Source organism: Myodes glareolus, chromosome 25 (genome assembly GCF_982192425.1).
Source record: "Myodes glareolus chromosome 25, mMyoGla1.1, whole genome shotgun sequence".
Classification (NCBI taxonomy): Eukaryota; Metazoa; Chordata; class Mammalia; order Rodentia; family Cricetidae; genus Myodes; species Myodes glareolus.
Genome location: NC_142050.1, coordinates 37,437,491 through 37,442,851, shown reverse-complemented (window position 1 = coordinate 37,442,851; position 5,361 = coordinate 37,437,491). Strand labels below are relative to the sequence as shown.

Genomic DNA, 5,361 nt, shown 5'->3' with positions numbered 1-5,361 from the left:
CTTCCCAAGTGCTGAGATTAAAGAAATGAACTGCTAAGTTTCACTTGAACTGGCCAATTTTATTTTATTTTTTGTTTTTTTCTTTTTCTTTTCTTGTTTTTTTCAAGACAAGGTTTCTCTGTAGCTTTGGTGCCTGTCCTGGTGCTGGGATTAAAGGTGTGCACCACCACTGCCCAGTTGTTTTTGTTTTTGCTTTTGTTTTTTGAGACAGGGTTTCTCTGTGAAAAAGTCCTGGAACTTGCTTTGTAGACAGGCTGGCCTGGAACTTACAGAGATCCTCCTGCCTCTGCCTCCAGAATTCTGAGATTAAAGGTGTGCACGGCCACGGCAATGACCCATCTTAAATTGACCAAATAAAAAAAAAAAAGATTTATTTTTAGTTAGTTTTTTTTTTGGAAGTATTTCCCTGTGTAGCAAGATTTATTTGTTTATTTGTTTTTCAAGAGAGGGTTTCTCTGTAGCTTTGGAACCTGTCCTGGAACTAGCTCTTGGAACTGGCTCCAGGCTGGCCTGGAACTTACAGAGATCCTCCTGCCTCTGCCTCTCAAGTGCTGGGATTAAAGACTTGTGCCACCACCACTTGGCCAACAAGATTTATTTTTTAAGTAATGTGTGTGTGTGTGTGTGTGTGCGTGTGCGCGCGCGCGCGCGCGTGTGGGAGCTAGAAAGGTGCATTGGAGACCCCTGGAGCTAGAAGTTCTAGGTGGTTGTGAGCAGCCAGATGTAGGTGCTTGGAAATACATTTCTGTTCTCATGAAGAGCTGCCAGTGCTCTTAACCACTGAGTCGTCTCTTTGGCTCCTGAACTGACCAATTCTGTATTGAAAGTCTGTAAGCTTTCACTCTGGTAAGGTAAGATTTCATGACCCAGAATGGCTGTATGACAAATGGTGCATGTATGAGCTGTCGTATGAGAAGTGGGTATAAGAATGAGGCTGGGGCTTCAGTCAACATTTACCCAGCATGTGCAAAGGCTTATGAACACTGGAGAGAGAAATTAGCAGAAAACAAGGGAGGGGACTTGTAGAGGACCTAGGCTTGGTTCCCAGCACCCATGTGGTGACCCATAACCATCTGTAACTCCAGTTTTAGGGATTTTGATATCTTCTTCTGACCTCCATGAGCACCAGACATGCATATGCTGCCCAGACATACATGCAGGCAAAATACTGACACACACGAAATTAAATAAATCTACAACAGCAGAAAGAAAACAAAAAGAGGCAGAACAAAAATGACAGCGTGAGAATCTGGAGGTCATGTGACCTACATGTGGTCTTTAAAGATACCGAACCTTACATACATACCAATTGGCTAGAGACTGGGCGGCAGGTGCCAATGTGTCTGATAAGTAGATGGTCAGAGCGTATTGATTTCACTGAGGGCTGATTTCTTTTCAGGAGAGTTTGGGTGTAGAAACTTTGGTGAGACCTGGGAACAGCCCAGTTGGAAAGGAGGATAAGACTCTGCTGTTGTCCCCAGGGTCTGCAGGACCAAGTGCAATCAGCTGCAGCCTGCAGCCTGCTCGTTCTAGCAGAGGACTATCTGTTCTGAGGAAACTCCACGGGGAACTGTCTCTAGTTCTCTCCCACACTCTCCGGGGCCCTACATTGTCTGTTCACCTGCTGTTGGTGGCAAGGGCCCACGCCGCCGCCAACGCCGCTGCCGCTGCCACCTCTGGCTTATTTAAAAGTCAGTTTGTAATTGTACCTGTGCGGACACCCTCACTCCCAACCAGTCCAGGCTCATGCTGCTTTGTGAACTCCAGCGGCACCCGGCAGCTATCGCTCAGACCGCAAGTTCCTGGATCAAATGCTTTGCTTGTAGATATGGCTCCTCTCTTAGGCTTTTGGCTTCTCAGTCAGCAAGTTGGTGTGTTCTTCAGAAGGAATCAATACACGAAGATGATTCTGTCATCTCTGCACCCCACATCCTGGTCTGCATTCAGTGCATATCTTGGCTGGTATCACCCTCATGTCCCTTCACACATTCTATCTCCCCACACATGTACAAAGTGCAGGTATTAGAGCTGCGACACTAAACAGAACTAGATTGGGGGTGGTGGAGAGATGGTTCTAGGGTTAAGAGCACTTGCTCCTCTTGGAGAGGTCCTGGGTTGGGTTCCCAGCACCCACATGGTGGCTCACCTCCATTCCCAGGTTCTGACGCCCTCTTCTGACTTCAACAAATGCAAACTACCACCATACCAAAACCTTCAACAGTCAAACAGGAAAAGCGGTTTATGAAAAAAAGATGGGGGAGGGCGAGCCAGACTGTGCTGGCATGTGTCTTTAATCCCAGCGCTTCGGAGGCAGAGGCAGGTGGAGGTTTTGTGAGTTTGAGGCCAGTCTGGTCTATAAGAGCTAGTTCCAGGACAGGTTCCAAAGCCACAGAGAAACCCTGTCTTGAAAGAACAAAAGAAAACAAACAAACAAAAAAGAAAAAAAAGGGGTGTGTGTGTTGTGGGATGTGCCTATCACCCCAGCCTTCGGAGGCTGAGGAGCCTATGGTTTTTGAATAACAGCAGAAATACTTCTGGCACACATTCAAGCCCCTACTCCCAACCAGACTGGGACAGTTTGAGCAGATATTGGGCAAGAGTCAGAACCGTAGCTAAAAAATGGCTCCAGAAGCGCTGCGTGACCCCCACCTTGCCTTCAGACTTCTAGGGTAGGCAAAGGATTGTGGGATTGAAAAAAATGAAACACACTGCAACAGTGTTGCCACGGGCAGAAGACAGGAAATGGGGAAACCCAGCAAAGGGTACAAAGTTACTGTAGTTAGGTGGGACAAGTAAGTTTAGAGATCTAACCTACTAAATGAGGTGTATAATAAATACCATAGTATTTATTAGAAATTTTCTAAAGATTAGAGTTTAGCTTCTTACTATACACAAACCACGTGATAGATAATGGATTTATTGTTAATAATGATTTCTTTATTATATATTTGAATCACGGCATACACTTTAAATGGATAATTAAAAAAAAAAGAACACACACATACAAAATTAAAAAAAAAAAAAAAGGAGGTAACTTCTTGCCTGTCCTCTTTCAAGCCTCCGGAGCCCACTGCTTTCCAGTATTGGCATGCAGCATCCTACCTGCCTTGGCATCAGTGTGGGTTCCCTAGAGCCCTCTCCCAGCAAAGCAGCATGGGCTTGGTAGGGGAGATCTCTAGTCAGGCAGAGAAAAAGCTGTCAGCTGGGGAACCAGGAGCACAGGCTGCACCACCTCTGCTGGGACTGGGAGAATGCCATGATTCTACACAAAAGATTCTCAGGGCCCAAAGTTGGCCGGTTCCAGTTTATCATGTCTGTATTTACGTTGTACATTTGGGACAAGTACACTCATTCCTGTATTCAGCTGTAACCATCTGTCATCTGAAGAAGGAAAAAATACAACATATCTTTTTTTTTAAAAAGACTTATTTGTATTTTAATATAGGCAGGTGTTTTGCTTGCATATATGACTGTGTGTTGGTGTCAGAACTCCTGGGACAGAAGTTACAGACAGTTGTGAGCTGCCATGTGGGTGCTAGAAATTGAATCCGGGTCCTTAGGAAGAGCAGCAGTGCTCTTAACTGCTGAGCCATCTCTCTAACCCCTTCAACAACATATCTTAGACTAAAAGTATAGTGTTTTTCTGTTCAACTGTATTATTTTACTAGGAATCTAACAAGAATTGACTTAGAGATATCGTTTTTTTTTTCCTGTGTCTAATAAATTTTTGAATTGACTAAAAAAATAAAATAAAGGGGGTTCCTGTATTCTAAAGTGACTATGGATTTCCCATGCTCTGGTCATGGGTACTGCTGGGAGAGGATGCTGAAAGCCTCTTCCGTGTTTGAAATGTCCACTCCTGCCTCTGCCGAGCTGTGATGCTTTCAAATACATCCTCCTTCTCACAGCTTCTTGGATGTCTGACTACTGACACTAGAGTGCCCTCTGTCAGCCCCGGGGCAGTGTTCTCAGAGACGTATGGAAGGGAGGTAGGAGCAGGGCTCTGCCTTGAGGTGTTCTATGCTGGCCTATGAACCCCAGTCTCATTCTCCTGTGGAACAGTCTTTCCTGCCTTCTGCAGCTGCTGCAAGAGAGGCTTCCCAAAGCCTGTGTGGTAGAAGGCTCCCTGATCCCTCCTCCTTCCCTTCCAGATGTTGGTGGACACCAGAGGGCGAGAGAGTGGACAAGACCCCCACACAAAGTGAAACTAGAGACACTGCCCACTTGGACTATCATGAAAGAGCTTTTTCCAAGGCATGGTAACAGGCTCAGGTGTGGGGACTGCAGCACACAAAGTCTTGACACCAGCACTTCAGAGGATTCAGAGACAAGCACTTTCCCACAGAATTTGTTGCTCACTTTTCTGCTGCGTCCCCAGCAACTGTGCAACAGACCTTATAGATGAAAAAGATAAAGGGGGCAGTGGCGAAGGCTGCTAATATCAATATACAATATCTGGGAGGCGGATCTCTGTTCATTCAAGTCCATCATGGTCTACATATTGAGGAGAGTGAGAGGGAGGGAGAGAGGAAGAGAGAGAGCGCGCTTCGGGTCTAAAATGCTCCTCAGAAAAGTTCATGTGATGTAGCCTTGGTTTTCCCGGTCAGTGCTGTCAGGACAGTTTTGGAGAGACGATTGTATCATGGCAATACTGACCTCATCGGTGGATTAATCTATTGGTGAATTCATAACTTTTGGAGAGTGGTGGGAACTTTGGGAGAATGGGCTTAGTCGCAGGGAACCAGCCTTTGGAAACATGCCCTCGAAGACTGTATGTTTATGGACAGATTCTTGCAGGGTGGTCCAGGTTGGCCTCAAACCTGTGATCCTTTTCCCTTAGCTTCCCAAACACTCGTATTACACACATGGGATACCTCCCATTACCATTTCATTATTTACTTAATTACTATTATTATTTTGACCGGGACTATGTAGCGTGGGTTAGCCTCGAACTTCAGCGATTTTGATGTCCAACCCTTCAGAGTGCAGGGATTACAGATGTCTGCCACCACGCCTGCCTGGTACTCCCAACAACATGGATTCTGACAGTCCCTGTGAGATAGGGGCCACTGTCCTGCCGAGAGAGAAGCACAATAGGTATCCAGTTCATACTAGGGAAAGAGCAGACACACACCCAGGCCTGCCCCGCACCGTCTACCTCATGAGCCATTGCTTTGAGGTCGGCTCTTGTTTGTGGTCCTCTGGTGGCTCGGATCTGGAGCATCCGAGCACACCTGGCTAGCGCGCGCGGCCCCGCCCCTTGCGGGCGGAGCCTGAGATCTCACCAATCAGCATCGTCGTGGGGAGGGCCGCGGGCGGTCAGCGGAGCCCGCAGCTCCCCCGGCCCGAGCGCTCGGAGAC

At 46.9% G+C, this 5,361-nt stretch overlaps 1 long non-coding RNA gene and 1 other non-coding gene across 2 annotated transcripts; one reads left to right on the top strand and one right to left on the bottom strand.

Annotated features, from left to right (window-relative positions):
* The first annotated feature begins 3,760 nt into the window (after positions 1-3,760).
* Positions 3,761-3,891, top strand: LOC146889541 (small nucleolar RNA SNORA71). The gene has a single exon (XR_015000016.2). It is a non-coding gene; the product is annotated as a small nucleolar RNA SNORA71 (small nucleolar RNA).
* Positions 3,892-4,880: 989 nt separating this feature from the next.
* LOC146889540 (uncharacterized) lies at positions 4,881-5,311 on the bottom strand. Its single transcript, XR_014999974.2, has 2 exons — positions 5,159-5,311; positions 4,881-5,074 (listed from the first exon to the last, which is right to left on the bottom strand). It is a non-coding gene; the product is annotated as an uncharacterized LOC146889540 (long non-coding RNA).
* Between the last annotated feature and the right edge of the window lie 50 nt (positions 5,312-5,361).